Source organism: Phoca vitulina, unplaced genomic scaffold, assembly GCF_004348235.1.
Source record: "Phoca vitulina isolate PV1807 unplaced genomic scaffold, GSC_HSeal_1.0 scaffold1, whole genome shotgun sequence".
Lineage (NCBI taxonomy): Eukaryota > Metazoa > Chordata > Mammalia > Carnivora > Phocidae > Phoca > Phoca vitulina.
The window spans coordinates 18,826,494-18,835,815 of record NW_022589704.1 but is presented as its reverse complement, the minus strand read 5'-3'; the positions used below and the strand labels follow the sequence as shown (position 1 = coordinate 18,835,815).

The 9,322-nt window shown below is 42.5% G+C and overlaps 1 pseudogene; it reads left to right on the top strand.

The window, feature by feature from the left end:
- The first annotated feature begins 3,644 nt into the window (after positions 1-3,644).
- On the top strand, positions 3,645-7,501 carry LOC116637833 (annotated as a pseudogene).
- The last annotated feature ends 1,821 nt before the right edge of the window (positions 7,502-9,322 follow it).

The window sequence follows — 9,322 nt, the reverse complement described above, 5'->3', positions numbered from 1 at the left end:
AGCACACGAGAAGGATCAATAGTTGTTTTCAAAAAACCCATTTGTGCCTTTATTATAATGGACTTGGACACAGAATGCTAGGGACTGTCACTGGAAAAGCTAACACAATTTGAAAAGCTCTTTTCTCTTCACGCTTCAATTAGTGAAGTGGGGAGACCAAACCATACTTCACTGGCTAGTTATGAGGGTTAAATGGGGAGGGGGGGAGGATGTATGGAAAAAATTAGGCAAAGTGTCTGCTAACATACAGTTCAGATTTAAAATAGATTCTAGGGGCTCCTGGCTGGCTCAGTCAGAAGAGCATGTGACTTTTGATCTCCAGGTTGTGAATTAAAACCCCATGTTGGATGTAGAGATTACTTAAATAAAACTTTAAAAAAGTGGGGGGCACCTGGGTGGCTCAGTCCTTAAGCATCTGCCTTCCGCTCAGGTCATGATCCCAGGGTCCTGGGATCGAGTCCCACATCGGGCTCCCTGCTCAGCGGGAAGCCTGCTTCTCTCTCTCTCTCTCTGTCTACCATTCTGCCTACTTGTGCTCTCTCTGTGTGTGTGTCAAATAAATAAATAAAATCTTAAAAAAAAAATAAAACTATAATGATGCAGGTTCAGAGATTTGGTGTATGTTCTTCAATGAGCCAATGGGGCGAAGCTACCATCTACGAATATGACTGAACCTCTACGAATGTTATTGAGGCCAAATGATAGGGCAGCGTGGCTGGGCCTCCACCTGTTCTCCCGGGTGCCTGCTGCAGGTGCACCCTGGACGGCGTCCTGAGCAGAGAGCCGCTCCTCCAGACACGGGTGTGGCTGGAAAGGGAGCCTCGTCCTCGCATGCCATGCAAGGCACATTCAAGGAAAACCTGGTGTTGAACTGTTTGTAGAGGACCTGCTTCTGGGTCTGGGTTGCTATGTAGCTGAGCAATTCCCTCATCGGGATCTATTGAAAGGCAGCCCTTGACATAGGGGGTGGGGATGGGAAAAGGGCAAAACAAAAGAAAACCAAAGTACAAGAAAAACTACAAGGAGACACCACTTACGTAGTAGGATAGCTCACATGAAAAAGGCTGAAAATACCACGTGTCAGCGTGGATGCAGAGCAACTGGAATGCATACGTTGCTTGTGGGAATGCAAAATGGTACATTGGAAAACAGCTTGGTAGTTTCCTGTAAAGTGAAACATACTCTTAGCATATGACCCAGCAATTCAGGCCTGCATGCAAATGTTCATAGCAGCTTTATTCATAGAGCAAACACTTGGAAACAACCCAAATATCCAACACCTACTGAATAAATAAATTGTGATATATCTGTTCAATACTACTTAGGAATAAAAAAGGAATAAACTGGGGCTCCTGGGTGGTCTGGGTGGCTCAGTCAGTTCAGTGTCTGAGTCCTGACTTTGGCTCAGGTCATGATCTCAGGGTCCCGAGATCGAGCCCTGCATTGGCTCGGTGCTGGGTGTGGAGCCTACTTAGGATTCTCTCTCTCCCTCTGCCTCCCCCTGGCCCCCTGCCCTGGCATGTGCACTCACGTTCTCTCTCTTTCTCTCAATCTCTCTCTCTCTCAAAAAAAAAAAAATCAACTGATACATGCAATAATATGGATGAATCTCAAGAGTATTGTGCTAAATCAAAGAAGCCAGAAACAAAAAACTATGTACATTATTTTTTTTAAAGACTTTATTTATTTGAGAGAGAGAGAGAGTGAGAGAGCCCAAGAGGGGGGGAGGGTCACAGGAAGAAGCAGACTCTCCTCTGAGTGGGGAGCCTGACGCAGAGCTTGATCCCAGGACTCCAGAATCATGACCTGAGCCTAAGGTAGCCCCCCAACCCACTGAGCCACCCAGGCGCACCAGAACTATGTACGTTATGATTCCACTTATGTAACATTCTAGAAAAGGCAAACTGTAGTGACAGAAAGCATATCAGTGGTTGCCAGAGACTGTAGATGAGGGTGGGGATTGACAGTTCAGGGGTGCGTTGGAAATACTCTGTATCTTGATTGTGGTAGTGGTTGCATGACTGTACATTTGTTGAAAGTAGTCGAATTATACACTCCAGATGGGAGAGTTTTATCGTATGTAAGTATATGAAGCTGACTTTCTAAAAAGGACAAGGAGATACCATTTCATCATGCATATACAAATTAAAGACAATGAGATAACACTAGAATAATTAAAATTTAAAAGGCCATCAAGACCAAATGTTGGAGAGGTTATACAATTGGGGCTTTCACATCTGACATGTGTGAGTGTAAACAGTACAACTGCTATGGGACACCAGCAGTTTCTTGTGAGTTATCATATATCTACCTTCGATTCAGCATTTCCAGTCCTAGATAGTTCCCCCCAATAAAACAATATGCTCATCAAAAACGTTTGTTGCATCTTTCTTCATCATAATAAAGAGTTGGAAACAACCCAAATGTCTCTCAATAGAAGATCAGATAAGCTGGTCTGAAGTATTGCCATTCAGCAATAAAAAGAAACTACTGATTTATTCAACAACATGAATCTCAAAAAAATTATGTTGCATAAAAGAAGCCAGATGCAAAAGAGTACACACAGTGCAACTCGTGGAGTTCAAGAACAGAGGAAAATAACCTGTGGGGAGTTAATAGTGTGGTAGGAAAAGGGGTACCAGGGAACTTTCTGGAGTGATGGCAATGCTCTATTCTTGATAGGGGTCTTGTTTACACATGTAATGCACTAGTTAAAACTCATCAAGTTGTGCACTTAAAACCTGTGCATTAATTTTAAGATAGCACTTTTTTTTTAGAAATTGGGGTGACATTGACATAAAATTAACTTTTTTTTAAAAGAATTATTAGAGAAAGTACAAGTAGGGGGAGGGGTAGAGGGAGAGAGAGAGAGAATCCTCAAGCAGACTCCCCACTGAGTGCAGAGCCTGACGTGGGGCTTGATTTCAGGACTCCAAGATCATGACCTGAGCCAAAATCAAGAGTCAGCTGCTTAAGCAACTGATCCACTCAGGCGCCCCAAAAATAGCTGTTTTAAAGTGAACAATTCAGAGGCATTTAATACATTCACAATGTTGTGTGACCACCATCACTCTCTAGTTCCAAGACATTCTCATCCATCTGAAAGGAAACCCCAGCACCCCTACTCCCCCACCTCACTTCCTGTTTGCTGTTTCTGTAGATTTACTATTGTGGATATTTCATGTAAATGGAATCCTACAGTTTGTGATCTTTTGTGTCTGGCTTCTTTCACTAGTATATTTTCAAAGTTCATCCACTCCGTAGCATGTGTCAGTACATCATTCCTTTTTATGGCCAAATAATATTCCATCGTATGCATATGTAGGTTCACAACCCTCTCAGGAGTTTTCCTGGTGTAATCTGAAACCAGGCCCCATATGCAGAGGGCAGGGAGAGACTGAAGAAAGAAGCAGGCCACTCCAGGTTGGCAGGTGACAATTTTAATACTAGCAAAGTGAACTTACATATGCAAGGTGAATGAATCCCTGCACCCATTAGTCATAATATCATCAGTGCATGATATATTTCAAATTTGAAAGATAGTTCCCTTGAAACCAGACAACCCAAATCTGAATGCTCTTTGGCAGAGGAATACAAATTTTAAGTCAACTCTCTTGTTGGGGAATTGATTCAAAATCAGGACCATGGGCTTGGTAAGTGTCAAGTATCTCAGCAATCATATCTGAGACTTTAGCTGAGATAAATATCACTGATTCTGTTGCCTCTATTAGATGGGAAAAATTCCAAATCCGTGGAGATGAAAGACAGTTTTTTTTGGTTCTTTTTGCAATTCCTCTCTAGCCTCAACAAATGACCTTTCTTATGGGTTGTGCTATTAATAGATGAAGTCTCGGACATTGAAAATCTCATCATGATATATTTCAGAAGAGCAATCAGTCACTGGAAGAGGTATTACAGACATTTTATTAATATGTATACTTCTTCCCAGAGAGTGGATGTTTGAGCAAAATAAATAGTAGCTATCGCTTACTGGGTTTCCATTTTGACTCAGGCATTGTTCTTGGAGTAGACACAAACGAGCGTGCACATGCAAGCACACTCACACACTTACTCTTATCAAAAAATTCCTTCAATATTGGTATGATTATTATCTCTATTTTTCAGATAGGAAAAATGAGGTTCAAAGAGGTTGGATGACTTGTGCAAGGTTATTGAATGAATCAATGAATGCATGTACTGCCCAGTTTCTCAGTGCCTTGTAGCAGTTACAGACTTCAGAAATCGATGGGAAGACCTGGCCTGAAGGAAGGAGGGACGGTGAAGCCAAAAAAAGAGTCAAAAATATTAGAAGATCGACAAATGTGACAGTGATTTAATCATACGGTCAGATGTACCCTAACAGTTATAAAGTAATAATTAAATGATTTAGAAATGATTTTTAGTGGGTTTTTCCCCCCATATAAGGTATTTCCACTACATCAAAAACTGATGATGTACTGGATGGTGACTAACATAACATAATAAAAAAATTATTAAAAAAAAAAAAGGTGTTTCCTACACATTTTCCATCACTGAAAACGATGAAATAGACAGTACATGGCCAAATAAAAACTTCTGCCAGTTGTCAAAAGGAGTTTCCAACATTATTCGACGACTTGTGGCACATCCCCAAATTTGTGGGTTTTCCTTTTCTTTCCTTTTCTTTTGTCTCAAGATATATTTTAGGAGCACTTGGGTGGCACAGTCGACTCTTGGTTTTGGCTCAGGTTATGATCTCAGGGTCGAGGGATCGAGCCCCGAATCAGGCTCTGCGCTCAGCATGGAGTCCGCTGAAGATTCTCTCTGTCTCCCTTCCCCTCTGTTCCTCCCCAGGTTCACGTGTGTGCGCACTCTCTCTCTCTAAAATAAAATCTTTTTTTTTTTTAATCTATTTTATTCATACTACTCTAAATAAAGTGGCTTCCATTTACTCTAGAATAAAATGGCCTGCATTTACACTTACAGATCTCTTAGTGATTACCTATCCTAAAGTTTATCCCACGATGTACCCCAGAGATGCAGCTGTGAAAAAAGAGAAGAGACTTCATAAAATGGAGTCTGGAAGCTCAAACTGCAAATTAGATTTTATTTTATTTATATGAGAAGCCAAATTCAAGACCAGTGCTATCCATCATAGCAATCAACCTGTAGTATCATTAAAAAGAATTGCTAGCCCCCATCTGACACCTATCTGGACAACCCTCTCCCCTAATATTGAAGATGGTAAACCAAGTCCTCAGTATAAAAGATAACATGTTGGGAGTCAAGAGCAATTTGTAAGCAATAAAGAATATTTTCTAATTTAAAATCTATGTGATTGTTTCCAGCCAAAATGAAGTAGCAGGGACTAGATTTGCCCTCCCGCATGAAACAACTAAAAAATGGACAAAATATGAAACAATGATTTTCAGACACTGGACCTCAGGCAGCATAGGACAATGACCTGAGAGATGGGGAACAAAAAATACGATCCTTGTGGTTGCCCCAGCTCACTACCTGGAGAGAGTCTCTAGGCCAAAGCTCAGGGAACTGGACCCCAAGTGGAGCTTGGTAGAGCCCCTGAGCTGAAGAAGGAGAACTAGGAGTCGGGGATGCCAGGAATTCTTAGGTGAATTCCCAAAGAAGAGAGCTCCGCACAGAAAGAGGGACAGGGAGAATGCTCAGGAGATCTACAGAGGGTCCCTTTTGAGACTTCAGCTCAATTCTGATCAGCGCATGCGTGAGAAGAAACCACCCAAGCCTGGGGGGAAAACCCACCTAAAGGAATAATCCTCAGAACTCATATAGGGACAGGAATAGATTATGTTCCCCACAAAGTAGAAAAAAATGTATAATTCATGGGACATCAGATTGAACATTCAGAAGGGTATCACCTTGATAGTGGAGAAAAATTAGTCCTAAAGTCTGTTCTAATCCCACCTAACAGAATTTAAAATCTACATGGTTGAAATAATTTATTTCCCATCTTTGGAGATGGTGACTTTCCATGTGGTCCCTCAATAAATATTCATTAAGTAACTGTAAAGTTGAATAGAGATTTTTACTTTGTCTAGATTTTGGCATCCAACTCCCCAGTTATACAAATGTGAGGGAAGACATGGGTGAGAACATCACAGAAGTGGAATCAGGTGTACCATTTGTCGGGGAGCCATACTATCCCATCCCCTTCAAGGTCCTTCCAGCTGGACTGAGAATCAAATTGACATGAGACAGAGAAAATAAAATCTAACAGGGTACATACAGGGAATCCAAACAGACATGGAAATTCTAAAGACAGGCAAAACGAGGGATATATGTCATCCTGACCTAAGGAGAAAGGGGTTGGGGTCTGGGACTTCAGAGGGAAGGAATGCAATTCACAGGGCAGGAATGTTGGTAATTGGATGTTTTCCCCACCGTACAGATAGGTCACTCAGATAAAACTTATCTCTGGTAATAACCATTATTTTGGGAAAGATCCCCAATTTAAATTCTTCTAACTAGTTAAGGAAAGGGCCAAAGTTTCTACTGAGCCCTCAGGATCTTAACTGCCTTCAGCTCGAAATAATCTTCATGCCAAAGTGGCCCATCTTGGGGCAGCCTGCCCTGGGCCCCTACACATTCCATTTCTATTTTCTCCTCTATCTTGCTTGTGTTCCATTTAGCAGCAGATGAATCCAGGATAAAGCTATAAAATCAAACATCCCCCTAAGTGTTTAGAACATGTGATGGCAACTCTTTTTCGTGGCACCTGGGAGGCGGTAGGCTGCTTTAGGATGAAACAGAACATCTCTTTCCAGCTACTGGCTGCCAGAGACTCACTGAAGTGGATGAGGAACGCAGACTTCGTACCTTTTAGGAGAAGCGCATGGCCACAGATGTTGCTGCCAATGTTCTGGGTGAAGAATGGCAAGTTTCGTGGTCTGGAGCAAGGGTGGCGATAACAAACAAGGCTTCCCCACAAAGCAGGTGCTCTTGACCCATGGCCGTGTCCGCCTGCTGCTGGGTAAGGGGCATTCCCACTACAGACCAAGGAGGACTGGAGAGAGAAAGCGCAAATCTGTTCAGGGTTGCATTGTGGACGCCGATCTCAGGCTTCTCAGCTTGGTCATTGTTAAAAAAAAAACAGTGGAGAAGGATATTCCTGGGCTCACTGCTATGACTGTGCCTCGTCGCCTGGGGCCCCAAAGAGCTAGCAGAATCCGCAAATTTTTCAGTCTCTCTGAAGAAGATGATGTCCGCCCATATGTTGTGAGAAAGCCCCTAAACAAAGGAGGTAGGAAACCTAGAACCAAAGCGCCCAAGATTCAGCGTCTTGGTACTCCGTGTGTCCTCGAACCCAAATGTCGGCGAATCGCTCTGCAGAAACAGCGTACGGAGAAAAATAAGGAAGAGGGTGCGGAATATGCGCAGCCTTCGGCCAAGAGAATGAAGGAGGCCAAAGAAAAGCACCAGGCACAGATTGCCAAGAGACGGGGTATCCTCTCTGAGAGCTTCTACCTCTGAGTCCAATCAAAAATGAGATTTTTCTAAGAGTAGCAAATAAATAAGATCAGACATCAGATTTCAAAACAAAAAACAAAAAACAAAAAACCCAGCTAAAAGCCAAAAACCAACTATGTGATGACAGCCCTAGAAACTGTTTACTTCCTCATTTTGAACAGACAATGTGCCCATTGTTTGGTAGCATTACTGCACCCTTGTTACACAATTATCCACAAAATATCATTCAGGCGTTGCACCTCCCAGAGACTACGCTGGTGATCTTTCCAACCCACGCCATTTGCTCCCAGCTCAGTGCCACTGTTCATTAAACATGAATTTGAGAAACTCAGTAATGTTGTTGGAATTATAAGTTAGTCTTCCAAGGTTGGTCTCATAAACCTTCTGTTGAAATTGTGGGTTTGGAAATGCAAGTTTGTCCTTTGATTTTATTTTTAACCTCTTATTTACTCTAGTGAGTACACTTTATCATGGGTCCAGCCGAACCCTCTACTATCCTTCAAACAATCTGCAAACGCTCTAACAAGCTTCTAGATTGAGGAATCTTGGGGGTATAAATTATATGCACAGGTAGGAGCATGGACATAGAATGCAGCTTTACTCTGTGGAGTGTCATGCCTAATTTCCCACCTAGCTCCTACCTGACTTCAGCGCTGGGCTGGTCTGGGTCTCTTTCTCTCCTTCTTTCCTTTCCTTCTTTCTCTCCCTCTCTTCCCTTCTTTCTTCCTTCCTTTCCTTCCTCTATGATTTTTTTATGGTGGCAAAATATATATGCCATAAAATTGGCCATTTTAACTGTTTTAAATGTACAACTCAGTAGCATGAACGACATGCACTTTGTTACATAACCATTATCACTACCTGCTGCCAAATATTTCATCACCCCAAACAGATGGCTCATGTGGGAGGTTTTTTTTCCAAAGGGGACTGCCGTAATTTCTTTGGAAACTCATGTAATCCTACAACTGATCTTGCCATTCTTCCATTAGGAATTGGAGTCTGATTTCTCTCGCCTTGGATCTGGGAGAGCATGTAACCGCTCTGACTACAGAGTAAGGCAGAAGTGATGTGGTGTTGCTTCTGAAGCAGGGTAATCACAGATCAGGCTGCTTTTGTCTTGTTCTTTGGAACCTTCATGCTTGCAGCCCTGAGCTGCCATGTACTCTGAAGCTGCTTTGCTACGGGGAAGCCAAGGCCACAAACAAAACCATGTGAGGACACTCTGGACGACAATCCTTACCCCTGAGTCATCAGGCACTTCCAGATTCTTGCAGCCCTCAGCCTTTGCATCTTTCAGACTGAGGTCTCAGACACCATAGAACAGAAACAAGCCATTCCCACTGTGCCCACTCCAGATTCCCCTGACTCACAGAATCCGTACCCATAATGCAGCCGTTGTCATTTTATGTCGCTAATTATTTGGACAGTTTGTTATGCAGCAATAGCAGAAGTCTAATACAAATGATTGGTTTTATTTTTTTTTTTAAGAGATTTTATTTATTTATTTGACGGAGAGAGACACAGCGAGAGAGGGAACACAAGCAGGGGGAGTGGGAAAGGGAGAAGCAGGCTTCCTGCAGAGCAGGGAGCCCGATGTGGGGCTCGATCCCAGGACCCTGTGATCATGACCTGAGTCGAAGGCACACGCTTAACAACTGAGCCACCCAGGAGCCCCCAAATGATTGGTTTTAATGCATAATGCTAGCATGTTAGAACACATGAGCTCCATTTACCCCTTCCTGCCTTTTTTATTATTATTGTGACATTGTGATTTATGAGATATATATAGTCGGTCATGCAGATGACCAATATATATTTCTCATATACATTTGGTCTTCAT